This window comes from Elephas maximus, chromosome 18, assembly GCF_024166365.1.
Source record: "Elephas maximus indicus isolate mEleMax1 chromosome 18, mEleMax1 primary haplotype, whole genome shotgun sequence".
NCBI classification, from domain to species: domain Eukaryota; kingdom Metazoa; phylum Chordata; class Mammalia; order Proboscidea; family Elephantidae; genus Elephas; species Elephas maximus.
Window position 1 is genome coordinate 83,327,706 of NC_064836.1, and position 20,168 is coordinate 83,347,873.

Sequence of the window (20,168 nt, forward strand, 5' to 3'; positions counted from 1 at the left end):
TTGATTTTATATTTACGTCTTTGATCCATTTTGGATTAGTTTTTGTGTATGGTATGAGGTATGGCACCTGTTTCATTTTTTTCACAGACGGACATCCAGTTTTGCTGGCACCATTTATTTAAAAGACCGTCTTCTCCCCCATTTAATGGACTTTGGGCCTCTGTCGATCAGGTGAGTGTACGTGAGTAGATTTATATCTGGGTTCTCGATTCTGTTCCATTGGTCAATGTATCTGTCATTGTACCAGTACCAGCCCGTTTTGACTACTATAGCTGTATAGTAGGTTCTGAAGGCAGGTAGTCCGAGGCCTCCTACTTTATTCTTCTTTTTCAATAGTGCTTTACTTATCCAGGGCTCTTTCCTTTCCATTTAAAGTTAATGACTAGTTTTTCCATCTCGTTAAAGAATGCTGTTGATATTTGGATTGGGATTGGATTGCATTTGTAGATTACTTTGGGTAGAATTGACATTTTCACATTTCCATGAACATGGTATGTTTCTCCATCTATGTAGGTCTCTTTTGGTTTCTTGCAGTAGTGTTTTATAGTTTTCTTTACATAGGTCTTTTACATCCCTGGTTAGCTTTATTCCTAAGTATTTTATTTTTTAGGGGCTATTGTAAATGGTATTGCTTTCCTGGTTTCCTTTGTGTTGTTCTCTTTATTGGTGTATAGGAATCCAACTGATTTTTGTATGTCTATCTTGTATTATGGGTTTTGATTTTTTTTGGATCTTGTATCCTGCTACTCTACTGAATCTATTAGTTTCAGCAGTTTTCTTGTGGGGTGTTTTGGGTTCTCCATGCATAGTATCATATCATCTGCAAATATGGATAGTTTTACTTCTTTTTTACCAATTTGAACGTCCTTTATTTCTTTTTCTTGCCTTATTGCTCTAGATAGGACTTGCAGCACAATTTTAAATAAGAGTGGTGATAAAGGGCATGCTTGTCTTGTTCCTGTTCTCAGGGGGAATGTTTTCATCCTCTCTTCATTGAGAATGATGTTGGCTGTTGGTTTTGTATAGATGCCCTTTATTATGTTGAGGAATTTCCCTTCTATATTTTATTGAGAGTTTTTATCACGAGTGGGTGTTGGACTTTTTCAAATGTCTTTTCTGTGTTGATTAAGATAATCATGTTATTTTTTTGTTTGTTTTATTTATGTGGTAGATTACACTGATTGATTTTTTTATGTTGAACCATCCTTGCATACCTGGCATGAAACCCACTTCGTCATGTGTATTTTTTTTGAGATGGTACTGAATTCTATTGGATAGAATTTTGTTGAGAATTTTTGCATCTATATTCATGAGAGATATTAGTGTGTAATTTTCTTTCTTTTTTGTGTGTGGTATCTTTGCCTGGTTTTGGTATCAGGGTTATACTGGCTTCATAGAATGAGTTTGGAAATATCTCTTCCTTTTCTATGTTCTGATATAGTTTGAGTATCACTGGTGTGAGTCCTTCTCTGAATGTTTTGTAGAATTCTCCAGTGAAGCCACCTGGGCTAGGGTTTTTTTGTTTTGTTTTGTTTAATATTAGCTTTTCAATCTGTTCTCTTGTTATGGTTTTGTTCAGGTTTTCTACCTCAGTTTGTGTAAGTTTGGGCAGGTAGCATGTTTCTAGAAATTTGTCCATTTCCTTTAGGTTTTCAAATTTGTTGGAGCATAGTTTTTCACAGTACTCTGTTATGATCTTTTTTATTTCAATTTTGTCTGTTGTAATGCCCCTCACTTCATTTCTTATTTGGATTACTTACTTCCTGTCCTCCTTTTCTTTTGTCAATTGGCCAATGGTTTTTTGATTTTGTTGATCCATTCAAAGAAGCAGCTTTGGATAAATTTATTGCTGTCATTTTGCAGTGCTTTTTTTTTTTTTTCCTGTGGTGCTGACATTTTCCGTTTCCGTTACTGTTCTGTACTGAATTACTTTTATTTGTGGATTTTTTTTTTTTCATTTCTTTCACTTTTGTAGATTTTTTGTTTACTGAGACTATGTTTTTCTTCTTTATTTGATGAGTAGGCTTGTTAACTTTGTGGTTACCTTGTAATTTTCCCTTATCTTCCTAAGTTTAAACCAGTTTTTTTTATTATTTGATATTGATTTGACTTCCTCTCTGTTTGAAAGTTCTGTACCTACACCATTTATTCTCTCTCTTATTGTTCAGACATTGTTGTCATTTACAGATTGACTTCTCTGGTTCCCTGTTGTAAACTTGTAGTATTATTTTCTCCTTGAGAGTTTATTGTGGAGATTGGTATTTGGCTAGTGCTGCCCTCTGTCCTAGATTCAGGTTGCTGTCTGATATTATTGGTTCTCTAATCAAAGGACTCCCTTTAATGTTTTTACATATTTCCTTAATTTCTGTATATCAGGAAAGGTCCTAATTTTGCCATCATATTTGAGTGAGAGTTTTGCAGGATATATATTTTTTGGTTGGCTTTTTTTTTTATTCCAAGATTTTATATATGTCTTCTCATTGTCTCCTTGAGTGCATGGTTTCTGCAGAGTAATCAGAGCTTAGTCTTATGGTTTCCTTTTTGTATGTGGCTTTTCATTTTTCTCAAGCTGCTCTCAGGATTCTTTCTTTTTCTTTGGTTTTGGTTGGCATGATTATGATATGTCTTGGTGACTTTATTTCAGAGTCTATCCTATATGGGGTTTATTAAGCTTTCTTGGATGGCCAGCTTTCCATCTTTCATGACATTAGGGAAGTCTTCTACCAGCAGTTCTTCAAGGACCCTCTCTGTGTTCTCCATTTTCTCCTCCTGCTCTGGAACTCGGATCACACATACATTTTTCTTTTGATTGTATCCTACATCCTTCTCAGGTTTCTTCATTTGTTTCTCTGATTTTTCCTCAGACAATGTGGTATCCAAGGATTTGTCTTCAATTTCACTGATCCTGTCTTGCATTATGTCAAATTTTCTCTTAAAAGCATCTATTGTGCTGTCTATTTCTGAGATCTTGTTGTTTATCTTTTGGTTTTCTAATTGCTCTTTTGCGTGACTTTTAGTTCTTCATTTATTTTCACACTTTGTTCCTGTATTATTTTCCTGAATTCTTCCATTGCTTTATATGTGTTTTCCCTGATTTTGTCTGTATTTTCCATGATTTTGTCTATTTTTTCCTTATTTTTTGTCTGTGTTTTCTTTCATCTCATTTCTAATAGAGAGCCCTGAATATTAAATTTTTATATTCCCTAATAGATAGTTCCAGAGTCTTTTCTTCTACCAGAGGGTCATCTGGTGTTTTACTTTTGTCCCTTTCTAGAGCCATTGTGTCATTTTTTTGTTTTTGTTTTTTAGAAAGCATACGTATGTTTTGATTTTGTCTGATGTCTCCTGGAGATTCAGAAATTACTTTCTTCATTTATTGATTGTTGAGTTGTTTGTTTTGTCCTGCTTTTTTGTTTTGTTTGGTTATATCTCGACAGGTGGGCTAAGTTTGTTTTGTTACTTGCTTCTCTGTGGGCATAATACTTCTCACCACCTTGTCCAGATGGTCAGAGCCAGGCACTCAGCTATGGTAGGGCAGGCAGTTCAAGTGGAGGAGTTGGAGGAGTAGGGGTGGGCTGTTTTCAGGATGGCCTAGGGCCAACAGGGTGGTGCCGGGGGGCAGTGCATGTCAGGATCCAGGAGTCCAGGGTTCTGTGCTGGTGCTGCTTGGGGACGTGGCACTTGGTGCACAGTGCAGATAGGCAGGAGAGAAGGGAAATGATGTGATGTGTGGATCTAAGCGGGTGAGAGAAAGAAGGGAAAGAAGAGAGAGAAACAGAAGCAAAACTATTAAAAATGAAGAAAAAAGTAAAGAAAATTGTGGGTGCAGTAAGATTTGGCAGGTGGGGACTGGGTGGACCCAGGGAGGCTGTGTGCCAGTGGATCTTTAGTCAAGTATTGCAGCTCAGCCTGTTAAGAAGGGGTGTGGGCAGTGCACAGGGCTAGGTGGGTGCAAAGGAAAGGAAAGGAAATGAAAGAAAGACAAGAAACAAACAAACAAAAAACAAAATCAACAACAAATAAATAAATATGGTGCTGAGAGAGCTGGCTGTTGGGGATGAATCTGAATTTGGCTGTTGGCAAGCTGATGTCTCTCTTGCTGGGCAGCACAACACGGCCTGTCAGGTAGGGGTGGAGGCATCATAGGGTCTAGGTGTGTGCGAGAACAAAAAGGGAGAAGAGGAAAGATAGAGAAAAATTTTAAAAAATGGCACTGAGAGAAACAGCCTGTGGAGGCAGCACAGACCCAGGGAGGCCATGTGCCAGAGTCTCTCTAGTCAAACGGTGTAGCACAGCCTGTCGAGAAGAGGTGCACAGTGCATGGTGCTAGGTAGAGAGAAAGGAAAGGAGAGAGAGAGAAAAACAACAACAACAACAAAAAGAAAGAAAGAAGGAAAAATAAATTTAAAAAATGGCACTGAGGGAGCCAGTTGGTAACAGTGCAGTAGACCTGAGGATGCAGTGTATCAGTAGCTCTCTAGCCTAGCAGTGCAGCATGGCCCTTTGAGAAGGAGTGGGGCAACATACAAGGTTAGGGGCAGGAGAAAGAAAAAGAAGGTAGGAAAGATAGAGAGAGAGAAGAAACAGAAAAAAAAAAGAATAAAGTAACGACACTAAAAAATATGGTGCTGAGGGAACCAGTTGATGGGGGTAGCACAGACCTGGGAGGACATATGCCAGTGCTCTTTAGAAGAGCAGTGTGGTAAGGCCCTTCAAGAAGGAGAAGGGACAGCACAGGGGGCTAGGTGGGTGGGAGACAGGAAAGGAAGGAAGGGACAGAGAGAGAGAAACAAACAAAATAAAACAAAATATGGCTCTGAGGGAGCCAGCTGGTAGGGGTGGCACGGTACTGGGGAAACTTGGTCAGAGGCTCTCTAGCAAAGTGCTGTGGCACAATCTGTCAAGAAGGGGTGAGGCAGCACACGGGGCTAGCTGGGCAGGAGAAAGGAAAGAAAGGAGGGGAGAGAGAGAGAAAAAAAGCTAAAAACAATAACAACAAAAAAAATGGCACTGAAGGAGCTGGCTGGTGGGAGTGGGGTGGACCTAGTGGCAGTGAGTTGGTGTCTCTCTGGCTGAGCAACCATGGCATGTTGAACAGTTGTGGAGGCTGAGTAGAGGGAAGAAGGGTGGGGGATGGGGAAGTGTGTATTCCTGGTTACCAGGTGCTCTGTCTCCTGTTGGGACCTCCGTGAAGTTGCCTTCCTGTACTTCCTGTCTGTGTCCCTTGGTAGATGCAGTACAAGAAGATGAATCTTTGCCATGGTAGCTGGTAGGGGCCCTCTACTCTGTAGCTTTCCCCATTCTATGTTCTCTGTCAGTTTCTTATGCCATTCAGCTCTTGACTGAGTTCTTAATCCCTTAATTTGATGCCCAGGGTTCCAGGATTGGTATTCATATTTGTTTTACTTAGTTTTTCAAGTCTTTGCTGCAGGAAGGCAGCATGGTGCTTCCATCTATAGCACCATATTGGCTGCGCCCAGTTTATTTTATTTTTAATGAGATCTCATTTGTAGTCAGAGATTAGTGGACCCTGGGGTACAACATTCAAATTATAAAATTACTGAAAATTGCCTACATACTATCTCTGTACCTGAACACTATCCTTGAAGGTGTCAGAGTGGATGAAATTCAGTCTACAAGAATTTACAGATTGCTACAAGTGCAGAGCAGGTCCCTGTTTTTGTTATTTATTGATGTATAGAAAGAAAATAGTTCTAGGTACGGATTCAGAGACCTGAGCTTGGCTTTGAGTCTAATTGTGTGAGGTTGGAACTATCCCTTCCTCTCTCTCTGGGCATTCCGTACTTACCCCAAAGACTTGCCTTCCTTCTTGTTTTAAACAAAGGAGCTGAGTTCGGTCCTTTTATCTCAGTGATTGTATTATTTTAGTTGCATAGTCAAGAACTAATGGAATGTACCACTGCCTGTCTGTCAGTTTGTTGTACAGTGATGGCTTGCATGTTGCTATGAAACTGGAAGCTATGCCACAAACACTTCACATACCAGCAGGGTCACCCACAGGGGACAGCTTCCAGCAGAGCTTCTAGACTAAGACAGACTAGCAAGAAAGGCCTTGAGGCAGAGCCAAGACGGTGGAATAGACAGCAGCTTCTGTCAAGCCCTCTTTACAACAAAGACCCAAAAAAACAAGTGAAATGAGTATATTTGTGACAAGCTGGGAGCCCTGAGCATCAAAGGCAAGCTTAGACAACCAACTGAGGGGCATGGGAAGGAAAAGACTGTTCAGAAGCAGAGAGGAGTTACTGGATCTGAATTTTGGGGAACCCTCAGGCACCATTCCCGGAGCGGTGGTGGTGGCGGCGGGCTGGTACTACCGTTTGGCCGCAGTTTCCTCAGGGAGAAGCAGCCAGCCACACAGCCCATTCACACCTCCGGAACCTGAGGAGAAGGGTGCTCGCCACAAAAGCTAAGTACTTGTGTATACTTTACTGTGCCCCCCCACCCCCAAGCCAGCTTCAGCGGCTGAATCCCTAGGCCTGAGATAGACCCTGATGAGCACCTGGAGCTGTCCTCCCAGCCTTGCGGAAGGAAAAAATTTGCAACTGGGGGGAAAAGATAATTTGCTAGCTCCATTAACTGGGGGAGCTCAGGACAGAAGCGGCTCCTGTCCAGCCATAAACCTTCCATGGACCTTGAACACTTGTCCTTTCTGCGTGGACCTGCGTCGGCCTATTTCAGGAGAACAGGCCCTTGTTGGCAAACTCCAAACATTTCAGTGGTGCTGTGGAGAGGTGGGTGTTTGACATTTGACATTGCTTTGCCTATTACACAAGGTCCTCACCTACCCAAGACAGGGACCTAAGGGCTGGTGGCCCCACTTGGGTTGCCCAGCCACCTGTGACAGGGGTCCAGGGATAACTGGTACCTCCCAGTCCTTACAAAAAAAACTTTGGGTGCCCATGGTCACTCTGCAGAACCCACGCACCAGCACACTCTAGGGAACAGAGATGCATTTGCCTCAGAGACACTTGGGGGTTGGTTCTTAGCCCCCTACCTTGTTCAGAGTGTGACCCCCTGCTGCAATGAGATACCAGTATATACATCAATCACCCCTGCCCTTCTAAGACTGAAGGACAGAGCCTGTACCACATGCTTGATGATTAGCTACCTGGAAACCTGAGCTGAGTTCCTACAAGAAAACTGAATGGACTCCTAGACTAATATACCTGATAACAGCTCTAGCCAGCTGGGGACAGGACACCAGAGCTCCAAAGGCAAAAATAATCAAGCTAGCTCACTCAAGCAACCCATAGGGGTATACCAAAACAAAACAGAGTAAGCAGCAGTGACACAGTAAGCAAGCATAAACTAATACAATAACTTATAGATGTCTCGGAGACAACAGTCAATATCAAGTCACATAAAGAAACAGGCCATGATCACCTCAACAGGCTCTCAAAAGAATCCAGGGATCTTTTAGATGAAAGTGCATTCCTGGAATTAACCAGATGCAGAATACAAAAGTTTAATATACAGAACCCTTCAAGACATCAAAAAGGAAATGAGGCAATAAGCAGAAGAAGCCAAGGAACACACAGATAAAGCAACCGAAGAACTCAGAAAGATTATTCAGGAACATAATGAAAAGTTTAATAAGCTGGAAAAATCCATAGACAGACAGCAATCAGAAATTTAGAAGATTAACAATAAAATTACAGAATTAGATAACTCATAAGAAAGTCAGAGGAGCAGAATTGAGCAAGTAGAAGCTAGAATTTCTGAACTTGAAGATAAATCAATTGGCACTAATATATTTGAAGAAAAATCAGATAAAAGAATTTTTAAAAACGAAGAAACCTTAAGAATCATGTGGGGCTCTATCACGAGAAATAACCTACAGGTGATTGGAGTACCAGAACAGGGAGGGATAACAGAAAATACAGAGAAAAATTGTTGAGGATCTGTTGACAGAAAACTTCCCTGATATTGTGAAAGATGAGAAGATATCTATCCAAGATGCTCATCAAACTCCACATAAGGTAGATCTTAAAAGAAAGTCACCAAGACATATTATAATCAAGCTTGCCAAAACCAAAAATAAAGAGACAATTATAAGAGCAGCGAGGGATAAAATAAAAGTCACCTACAAGGGAGAGCCAATAAGAATAAGCTCGGACGACTTGGCTGAAACCATGCAGGCAAGAAGGCAATGGGATGACATATTTAAAAAATTGAAGGAAAAAACTTGCCTGCCAAGAATCATATATCCATCAAAACTGTCTCTTAAATATGAAGGTGAAATTAAGACATTTTGAGATAAACACAAGTTGAGGGAATTTGTAAAAACCAAACCTACAAAAATTACTAAAGGGAGTTCTTTGGTTAGAAAATCAATAATATCAGGTATCGACCCAAGACTAGAACACTGGGCAGAGCAACCAGAAGTCTACCCAGACAGGGAAATCCAAAAAAACAAAAAAAGCCCAACACAAGGTAACGGGGATGTTATTACATAAAAGAAGACAACATTAAAACAACAAAGAGGGACTAAGAATTGCAATCATACACCTTCCATATGAAGAGGAAGATACGGCGATACAAAGAAATAAAAGTTAGGTTAAAATTCAGAAAAATAGGGGTAAATAATAAGGTAACCACAAAGGAGACAAACTATCCTACTCATCAAAATAAAATAGAAGGAAAAAATACAGACTCAGCAGAAAAAAATCAACAACAACAAATATGAGGAAAGGACAATGTATAAAGAAAATGCACTCAGCACATAAAATCAAGTAGGAAAAAGAAGCTGTCAGCACACAAAAAAAGACATCGAAATGATAGCACTAAATTCATACCTATCCATAATTACCCTGAATGTCAATGGACTAAATGCACCAATAAAGAGACAGACAGCGGCAGAACGGATTAAAAAACAAGATCCATCTATATGCTGCCTACAAGAGACACACCATAGACTTAGAGATACAAACAAACTAAAACTCAAAGGATGGAAAAAAATATATCAAGCCAACAACAATCAAAAAAGAGCAGGAATGGCAATATTAATTTCTGACAAAATAGACTTTAAAGTTAAATCCATCAGAAAGGATAAGGAAGAACACTACATAATGATTAAAGGGACAATACACCAACAAGATATAACCATATTAAATATTTGTGGACCCAATGAGAGGGCTGCAAGATACATAAAACAAACTCTATCAGCATTGAAAAGTGAGATAGACAGCTCCACAATTATAGTAGGAGACTTCAACACAGCACTTTAGGTGAAGGACAGGACGTCCAGAAAGAAGCTCAAAAAGACACGGAAGATCTAAATGCCACAATCAACCAACTTGACCTCGTAGACATATATAGAACACTCCACCCAATAGCAACCAACTAGACTTTCTTTTCTAGTGCATATGGAACATTCTCTAGAATAGACCACATATTAGGTCAAAAAGCAAGCCTTAGCAGAATCCAAAACATTGAAATATTACAAACCATCTTCTCTGACCCTAAGGCCATAAAAGTGGAAATCAATAACAGGAAAAGTCGGGAAAAGAAATCAAACACTTGGAAACTGAACAATACCCTGCTCGAAAAAGACTGGATCATAGAAGACATTAAGGATGGAATAAAGAAATTCATAGAATCCAATGAGAACGAAAACACTTCCTATCAGAACCTTTGGGGCACAGCAAAAGCGGTGCTCAGAGGCCAGTTTATATCAATAAATGCACACATCCAAAAAGAATAAAGGGCCAAAATCAAAGAACTATCCTTACAACTTGAACAAATAGAAAGAGAGCAACAAAAGAAACCATCAGGCATGAGAAGAAAACAAATAATAAAAAGTAGAGCTGAACTAAATGAAATAGAAAACAGAAAAACGATTCAAAGAATTAACAATACCAAAAGCTGGTTTTTTGAAAAACTCAACAAAAGTTGATAAACCACTGGCCAAACTGACAAAAGAAAAACAGGAGAGGAAACAAATAACCCAAATAAGAAATGAGATGGGTGACATTACAACTGACCCAACTGAAATTAAAAGAATCATATCAGATTACTATGAAAAACTATACTCAAAGAAATTTGAAAACCTAGAATAAATGGATGAACTCCTAGAAACATAGTACCTACCTAAACTAACACAAACAGAGGTAGAACAACTAAATGGACCCAAAACAAAAGAAGAGATTGAAAAGGTAATCAAAAAACTCCCAACAAAAAAAAAGCCCTGGTCCAGACGGCTTCACTGCAGAGTTCTACCAAACTTTCAGAGAAGAGTTAACACCACTACTACTAAAGGTATTTCAGAGCATAGAAAAGGATGGAGTACTACCAAACTCATTCTATGAAGCTACCATATCCCTGATATCAAAACCAGGTAAAGACACCACGAAAAAGAAAATTATAGACCTATATCCCTCATGAATGTAGATGTAAAAATGCTCAACAAAATTCTAGCCAATAGAACTCAACAACATATCAAAAAAAATTCACCATGACTATGTGGGATTCATACTAGGTATGCAGGGATGGTTCAACATTAGAAAAACAATTAATGTAATCCTCCACATAAATAAAACAAAAGACGAGAGTCACATGATTTTATCAATTGATGCAGAAAAGGCATTTGACAAAGTTCAACACTAATTCATGATAAAAACTCTCAGCAAAATAGGAATAGAAGGAAAATTTCTCAATATAATAAAGGGCATTTATACAAAGCCAACAGTCAACATCACCCTAAATGGAGAGAGCCTGAAAACATTCCCTTTGAGATTGGGAACCAGACAAGGATGCCCTTTATCACCACTCTTATTCAACATTGTGCTAGAAGTCCTAGCCAGAGCAATTAGGCTAGATAAAGAAATAAAGGGCATCCAGATTGGCAAGGAAGAAGTAAAAGTATCTCTATTTGCAGATGACATGATCTTATACACAGAAAACCCTAAGGAATCCTCAAGAAAACTACTGGAACTAATACAGGAGTTCAGCAGAGCATTGGGATACAAGATAAACCCACAAAAATCAGTTGGATTCCTCTACACCAACAAAAAGAACATCGAACAGGAAATCACCAAATCGATGCCATTTACAGTAGCCCCCAAGAAGATAAAATACTTAGGAATAAATCATACCAGAGATGTAAAAGACTTATACAAAGAAAACTACAGTACACTTCTACAAGAAACCAAAAGAGACTTAAATTAGTGGAAGAACATACCTTGCTCATGGATAGGAAGACTTAACATTATAAAAATGGCGATTCTACCAAAAATGATCTATACATTTAATGCAATTCTGATCCAAATCCCAAGAACATTCTTTAATGAGATGGAGAAACAAATCATCAAATTCATATGGAAGGGAAAGAGGTCCCGGATAAATAAGGCATTACTGAAAAAGAAGAACAAAGTGGGAGGCTTTACTTTACCTGATTTTAGAACCTATTATACTGCCACAGCAGTCCAAACAGCCTGGTACTGATACAACAACAGATACATGGACCAATGGAACAGAACTGAGGATCCAGACATAAATCCAGCCACATATGAGCAGCTGATATTTGACAAAGGCCCCAAAACAGTTGAATGGGGAAAAGACAGTCTTTTTAACAAATGATGCTGGCATAACTGGATATCCAACTGCAAAAAAATGAAACAAGACCCATACCTCACTCCATGCATAAAAACTAAATCAAAATGGATCAAAGACCTAAATATAAAATCTAAAACGATAAAGATCATGGAAGAAAAAATAGGGACAATGTTAGGAGCCCTAATACATGGCATAAACTGTATAGAAAACATTATAATGAACATAGAAGAAAAACTAGATAACTGGGAGCTACTAAAAATCAAACACTTAAGCTCATCCAAAGACTTTACCAAAAGAGTAAAAAGACTACCTACAGACAGGGAAAAAGTTTTTAGCTATGACATTTCCGATCAGCGCCTGATCTCTAAAATCTACATGATACTGCAAAAACTCAACTGCAAAAAGACAAATAACCCAATTAAAAAATGGGCAAAAGATACGAATAGACACTTCACTAAAGAAGACATTCAGGCAGCTAACAGATATATGAGGAAATGTTCACGATCATTAGCCATTAGAGAAGTGCAGATCAAAACTACAATGAGATTTCATCTCACTCCAACAAGGATGGCATTAATCCAAAAAACACAAAATAATAAATGTTGGAGAGGCTGTGGAGAGATTGGAACACTTATACACTGCTGGTGGGAATGTCAAATGGTACAACCACTTTGGAAATCAATTTGGCGCTTCCTTAAAATTTTTGAAATAGAACTACCATATGATCCAGCAATTCCACTCCTTGGAACATATCCTAGAGAAATAAGAACCTTTACACGAACAGATATATGCACACCCATGTTTATTGCAGCACTGTTTACAATAGCAAAAACATGGAAGAAACCAAGGTGCCCATCAACAGATGAATGGATAAATAAATTATAGTATATTCACACAATGGAATACTACGCATCGATAAAGAACAGTGAGGAACCTGTGAAACATTTCATAACATGAAGGAACCTGGAAGGCATCATGATGAGTGAAATTAGTCAGTTGCAAAAGGACAAATATTGTATAAGACCACTATTACAAGAACTTGAGAAATAGTTTAAACTGAGAAGAAAACATTATTTTGTGGTTACGAGAGGGGGGAGGGAGGTAGGGTGGGAGAGGGATAGATAAGAACTACTTTAGGTGAACGGAAAGACAGCACACAATACAGGGGAGGCCAGCACAATTGGACTAAACCAAAAGCAAAGAAGTTTCCTGAATAAACTGAATGCTTCAAAGGCCAGCGTAGCAGGGGCAGGGGTCTGAGGAACATGGCTTCAGGGGACATCTACGTCAACTGGCATAATAAAATCTATTAACAAAACATTCTGCATCTCACTTTGAAGAATGGCATATGGGGTCTTAAACACTGGCAAGCAACCATCTAAGATGAATCAATTGGTCTCAACCCACCTGGATCAAAGAAGAATGAAGAACACCAAGGACAAAAGATGATTATGAGCCCAAGAGACAGAAAGGGCCACATGAACCAGCGACAACATCATCCTGAGACCAGAAGAACGAGATGGTGCCCGGCTACAACCAATGACTGCCCTCACAGGGAACACAACTGAGAACCCCTGAGGGAGCAGGAGAGCAGTGGGATGCAGACCCCAAATTCTCATAAGACCAGACTTAACGGTCTGACTGAGACTGGAAGGACCCCGGTGGTCATGGCCCCAGACCTTCTGTTGGCCCAGAACAGGAACCATTCCCGAAGCCAACTCTTCAGACATGGATTGGACTGGACAATGGGTTGGAGAGGAATGCTGGTGAGGAGTGAGCTTCTTGGATCAGGTGGACACTTGAGACTATGTTGGCATCTTCTACCTAGAGGGGAGATGAGAGGGTGGAGGGGGTTAGAAGCTGGCGAAAAGGACACGAAAAGAGAGAGACGAGGGAGAGGTCAGGCTGTCTAATTAGGGGGAGAGTAATTGGGAGCGTGTAGCAAGGTGTATATGGGTTTTTGTGTGAGAGACTGACTTGATCTGTAAACTTTCACTTAAAGCACAATAAAAATTATTTTTAAAAAACGAAAGGCCTTGAGATCTGCTTCCAAAAATCAGGCAACAAAACCTTGTGGATTACAAGAGAACATTGTCCAATATAGTGCTGGAAGATGAGCCCGCTAGGTTGGAAGGCACTACATAATAGTCACAACAATGGACTCACACGTAACAACCATGATGAAGACTGTGTAGGACCGGCAACATTTTGTTATGTTATACAATGTCATCATGAGTTGGAGACAACTAGAACACAATTTACAACACTGGAATAGAATAAAATGTAACACAATCTAATAGAATAGATGGAAATGAATAACCAGCAATGCAAATGAAATTTTAAATCATGAGCAGCAGACTAAGAATATTTTAAGAATTCAAATTGGTTACCAGATTTAATGTGTTTTGACGGCAGGGACTCTGTCAAGTTTATCTTCTAATCATTAGTGTCTAGTAACTAGAATTCCCTGATGGTGTAAACAGTTAATTAATGAGCTGGACTGCTCATGGAAATGTGGGTGGTTCTTGTCCACCCAGAGGTGCCTCGAAAGAGAGCTCTTGTGATCTACTTCTGAAGAATAAGACATTAAAAGCCCTATAGAACACAGTACTACTCTGACACACGTAAGATTGACATAAGTTTCATCTTTAGGACTTTCCAAAAGTTAGGTAGTATTGTTAGTTTCTCCATTCAATGGATGAGCAAGCTAAGCCAAAGAAACCTTTGAAACGAAGCCGAGTCTGAACACTCATTATATTTATATATGTCTTGTGTTTTCACCCATGATGACTTTTACTTCACTTACATAAACATCCTAATACTGAATTTAACCCAACCACTCTGGATAAAGGAGTCCCTGGGTGGTGCAAATGGTTAAGCACTGGACTATTAACCAAAAGGGTGGTGATAAAGATCATGGAAGAAAAAATAGGGACAATGTTAGGAGCCCTAATACATGGCATATAGTATAGAAAACATTATAAAGAAAGTAGAAGAAAAACCCGATAACTGGGAGCTACTAAAAATCAAACACCTATGCTCATCCAAAGACTTCACCAAAAAGTAAAAAGACTACCTACAGACTGGGAAAAAGGTTTTAGCTATGACATTTCTGATCAGCGCCTGATCTCTAAAATCTACATGATACTGCAAAAACTCAACTACAAAAAGACAAATAACCCAATTAAAAAATGGGCAAAAGATATGAACAAACACTTCACTAAAGAAGACATTCAGGCAGCTAACAGATATATGAGGAAATGCTCACAATCATTAGCCATTAGAGAAATGCAAATCAAAACTACAATGAGATTCCACCTCTCTCCAACAAGGCTTGCATTAATCCAAAAAACACAAAATAATAAATGTTGGAGAGGCTGTGGAGAGATTGGAACACTTATACACTGCTGGTGGGAATGTCAAATGGTACAACCACTTTGGAAATCGATTTGGCCCTTCCTTAAAAAGCTAGAAATAGAACTACCATACGATCCAGCAATCCCACTCCTTGGAATATATCTTGGAGAAATAAGAGCCTTTACACAAACAGATATGTGCACACCCATGTTTATTGCAGCACTGTTTACAACAGCAAAAAGATGGAAGCAACGAAGGTGTCCATCAATGGATGAATGGATAAATTATGGTATATTCATATAATGGAATACTATGCATCGATAAAGGACAGTGAGGAATGTGTGTAACATGGAGGAATCTGGAAGGCATTATGCTGAGTGAAATTAGTCAGTTGCAAAAGGACAAGTATTATATAAAAAAAAAAAGACCACTATTAATAGAACTTGAGAAATAGTTTAAGCTGAGGAGAAAACATTCTTTTGTGGTTATGAGAGTGGAGGGGGAGGAGTAGGAGAGGGGTATTCACTAATTAGATAGTAGATAAGAACTACTTTAGGTGAAGGGAATAGACAACACGCAATACAGGGGAGGTCAGCACAACTGGACTAAACCAAAAGCAAAGAAGTTTCCTGAATAAACCGAATGCTTCAAAGACCAGCGTAGCAGGGGCAGGGGTTTCAGGACCATGGTTTCAGAGGACATCTGAGTCAATTGGCATAATTTTAAATCTATTAAGGAAACATAGTGCATCCCACTTTGAAGAGTGGAGTCTGGGGTCTTAAAGCTAGCAAGCGGCCATCTAAGATGGATCAATGAGCCTCAACCCACCTGGATCAATGGAGAATGAAGAACATCATGGACACAAGGTAATTACGAGCCCAAGAGACAGAAAGGGCTACATGAACCAGAGACTACATCATCCTGAGACCAGAAGAACTAGATGGTACCCAGCTACAACCAATGACTGCCCTCACAGGGAACACAACTGAGAACCCCTGAGGGAGCAGGAGAGCAGTGGGATGCAGACCCCAAATTCTTATCAAAAGACCAGACTTAATGGTCTGACTGAGACTGGAAGGACCCCGGTGGTCATGGCCCCAGACCTTCTGTTGGCCCAGAACAGGAACCATTCCCGAAGCCAACTCTTCAGACATGGATTGGACTGGACAATGGGTTGGAGAGGGATGCTGGTGAGGAGTGAGCTTCTTGGATCAGGTGGGCACTTGAGACTATGTTGGCATCTCCTGCCTAGAGGGGAGATGAGAGGGTAGAGGGGGTTAGAAACTGGCAAAATGGATATGTAAAGAGAGAGTGGAGGGAGGGAGCAGGCTGTCTCATTAGGGCGAGAGTAACTGGGAGTATGTATTGGGAGTTTTATTGGGAGTATGTAGTAAGGTGTATATAAGTTTTTGTGTGAGAGACTGACTTGATTTGTAAACTGGCACTTAAAGCACAATAAAAATTATTTAAAAAAAAAAAAAAGAAGGAGAAGAGTTGCCCACAATTCTACAGTGGTCACCTTAGTGTGATTATAACCTTTTGTTAGTTTGCTAAAAATCTATAATTGAATATGTTTAACTTTTCTAATTACTAAGCTCAGAAGCTAGGCTAGTATTTAGCATGATTTGTCTGGATCATAACTTATCCAGTTTACGTAGAGTTAAATACCCTAAAGAATACTTGCTAAAATGGTTGACCAGAAGTAAAACAGCTTAAAATACAGTAAGCAACAATAATCTCTTTAACATTTTTGTCTTACTATTTGGCACTCTATTTTCCTACTTCCTCAAGACAGTAATCTAGAAACATGTTTTCATTGCTCTCATCTTCTTGGTTCACATCTGACCCAAGTACTATCATTTCTTTCCCCAAAATATAAGTTGGCTCTGTCTACCTCTTTCTATGTCCACTGCCACTACCCTAGTGTAAGCTAGCAGCATTTTGCATCTGAATTACTAAAAGAGCCTCCGAACTAGTCACCTGGCTTCTACAATTGTCCTCTTAAAATCATTTTTCACTTAAAAATTCAGCATCTTTTCACCTATTGGAAAGAATCTTCCTACTTAAGTCCTACTTTACCATAAAATGTAGAAACTCTTTTTAAAAAAAAGGCTTATAAAGCTCTTCAGGAACTGACATTTGTTGACGTCTCCAAGCTCATCTGATTTCAGTCCCCACTACGGGCGAGAAAAACCTGGCAATCTGTTCTAGAAGTTTTCTCATGGATTCCTAGTCTGTGCCTAGAGTCTCAACAGCTTGCAGGTCACCACCCAAGGCACGACAATTGGTCTCTATTTGCTTGGAGCAGCAGAGGAAGAAGGAGCATCAGGAATAGAAGGAGGATATGGGATGTGTGGCTGATTGCTTCCATGAACAACTGCCTCCTTTGCCATGAGACAATAAGAAGTAGATGGTGCCTGGCTGCCATTACTGAACATTTTGATCAAAGATTCTATAAAAGAATCCTGATCAGAAGGGGGAATATGTAGGACAGAATTTCAAATTCTCATGGACTCCAGGCTTCCTGGAGCCATGAAGGTTGGATGAACCCCTGAAACTGTTGTCTTGAGATAATCTTTAAACCTTAAACCACAAATATACTCTGAAGTCTTCTTGAAACAAAATAGTTTAGCTTAAAACAACAACAAAACTTAGTATTTCAAAACAAAGAGTTTTGCCTCTAAGCTTAAACTATCCTTTAGCTTTCTTATTTCAGCTTCCATGATATTATTGGTTTTATGGATTGAATTGTGTCCCCCCAAAATTTGTGTTGTGAATCCTAACTTCTATGCCTGTGGTTAAAATCCCATTTGGGAATGGACTGTCTTTATTACATTAATGAGGCAGTATTAGTGTAGGGTGTATCTTCAGTCAATCTCTTTTGAGATGTAAAAGAGATTAAATACAAGCTAGCAAGCAGAGACAGAGGAAGAGAGATGCCAAGCCACGTGAAGATGGCCCAGGAGCTGACGTTCAGAAGAGACAAGGATCTTCCCCCAGAGTTCACAGAGAAAGAAATCTTCTAGATCTAGCACTCTAAATTCAGACTTGTAGCATTCTAAACCATGAGGAAATATATTACTCTTTGTTAAAGCCACCTACTTGTGCTATTGTGTTATAGTGGCACCAGATGACTAAGACAAAATTTGTACCGGAATAGTGGGATGCTGCTCTATCTGATACCTAAAATGTTAGAGCGGTTTTGGAATTGGGTAATGAGTAAAGGCTGGAAGAGTTTTCAACACCTAATAGTATTTTTTTTTAATAGTAAAAGCCTAGATTGCCTTGAAGAGATTGTTGGTAGAATTATAAACTTCAAAGGTGATTCTGAAGACGCCTCAGAAGAAAGTGAGGATACCCACAGAGAAAGTCCCTATCGTCTTAGAGAGTACATATAGCACCAGCAACACAACTTTGTGAGAAATATGGAGGTTAAGTGCATTTCTGGTGAGGTTTCAAAAGAAAATGATAAACATGTAATTGGACAATGGAAGAAGGGTGATGCTTTTTATGTAGTGGAAAAGAACTTGCCTGAGTCTTGTTTAAATGTTTGATGGAGGGTAGAACTTGTAAGTGATGAACCTGGATATCTAGTTGATGAGATTTCTAAGCAAGATCTTATAGGAGCTGCAGGGTTTCTCCTTGGTGCTTATAGTAAAATGTGAGAGGAAAGAGACTTAAAAATGAACTGTGTGAAACGGAAACAGAACTTAATGATTTGGAAGATTCTGTTGTACAAACTAAGAACATGTGCCCTGGAATGTTCATCAAGGGTGTGGCTAAACAATCTTTTATTAAAGAGATTAATCCTGTGACTGCTGGATCCAACCAGCTACCACAGCAGAAAACTCATCAGCTTAAACTGAGTAACAGAAAGAACAAAAAGAAAGAACACTGTCTGCCTCTTGGAATTCTACAGGTAGGAAACAGACTAAAGGAGTTACATATGTTATCCTCTAAAAAAAGAAAAGGACCATCCCTGGAGCAGCTCGGACATCAGCAGAACTGTTGAAAGGAGCAAAGGAAACGGGTCTTCTCAGTTTCAAAAGGTGGAGCCATGGTCTCTTAGATCTCAAATGGTGGGGCCACAGCTTCCTAAGTTTCAAAGAGTCAGATAATTGCCAACTTGGTTCCACAGTGTGGTGCTTCCATCAAGGTGTACCAGGGAATGGCTGCCACCCAAAGCTAAGGGAGTGGGGCTTCCATGCCCACGGGGCAGGAGAATGGGGTCTGCAAGGGCCGAGGGGGTGGGGGTGCCACTCAGATGAAGTAGGAGAACAGGGCCACCCAAAGTGAAGAAGGGAGCAGAGTTGCCATCCCAGAGGGTCTGGAAGGAGAATGTGAAGCCCAGGGCCCATGGGTCTCACCCAGGGTCCAGGGGGTGTGGCCACCACCCAGAGTCTGGAGGTTAGGGCCATTGCCCAGATGGTATCAGAGAAGAGGGGGTTATTTTCAAGCCTTGAGAGCTAATGTAATTTGTTCTGCTGCGTTTTGGACTTGCTTGGTGCCGGTTATCCCTCCTTTTCCTCTAGTTTCTCCCATTTGTAATGGAAACGTCTCTACCTTGTACCTGTTCCATTGTTGTACTTTAGAAACAGACCACTTGTAGTCTAGATTTCACAGGTTCACAGATGAGAAGGAATTTGTCTCAGGGTGGAATACACCTAAAGCCTCACCCATATTTGATTTAGAAGATTCAGAAGATGAGATTTTGGACTTGGAGTTGATTTAAGACTTTTGTGATGATGTGATGCATGAATGTGTTTTGGACGTGGCAAGGATTAAGGTGTAAGCTATGAGTCGGAATCGACTTGACGGCACTGGGTTTGTTTAAAAGGTGGAATATTATGAATTCAATCGTGCCCCCCAAAAAATTGTGTTGTAAATTCTAACCTGTATACCTGAGATTATAATCCCAGTTGGGAATGGGTTGTCTGTATTATGTCAATGAGTCAGGATTAATGCAGGGTGAAGGTCAAGTCAATCTCTTTTGAGATATGAAAGAGATTAAATACAAGCTAACAAGCAGAGATGGCAGAAGAGAGATGCCAAGCCACATGAAGATTTCCAGGAGCAGAAGCTGAAGAGACAAGGACCTTCCTCCATAACAGAGAAAGGCTTCCCCTAGAGCCGGTGCTCTGAATTTGTACTTCTGGCCTGCTGGACTGTGAGAAAATAAAATTCTGTTTGTTAAAGCCATGCATTTGTAATATTTCTGTTATAGCAGCACTAGATAA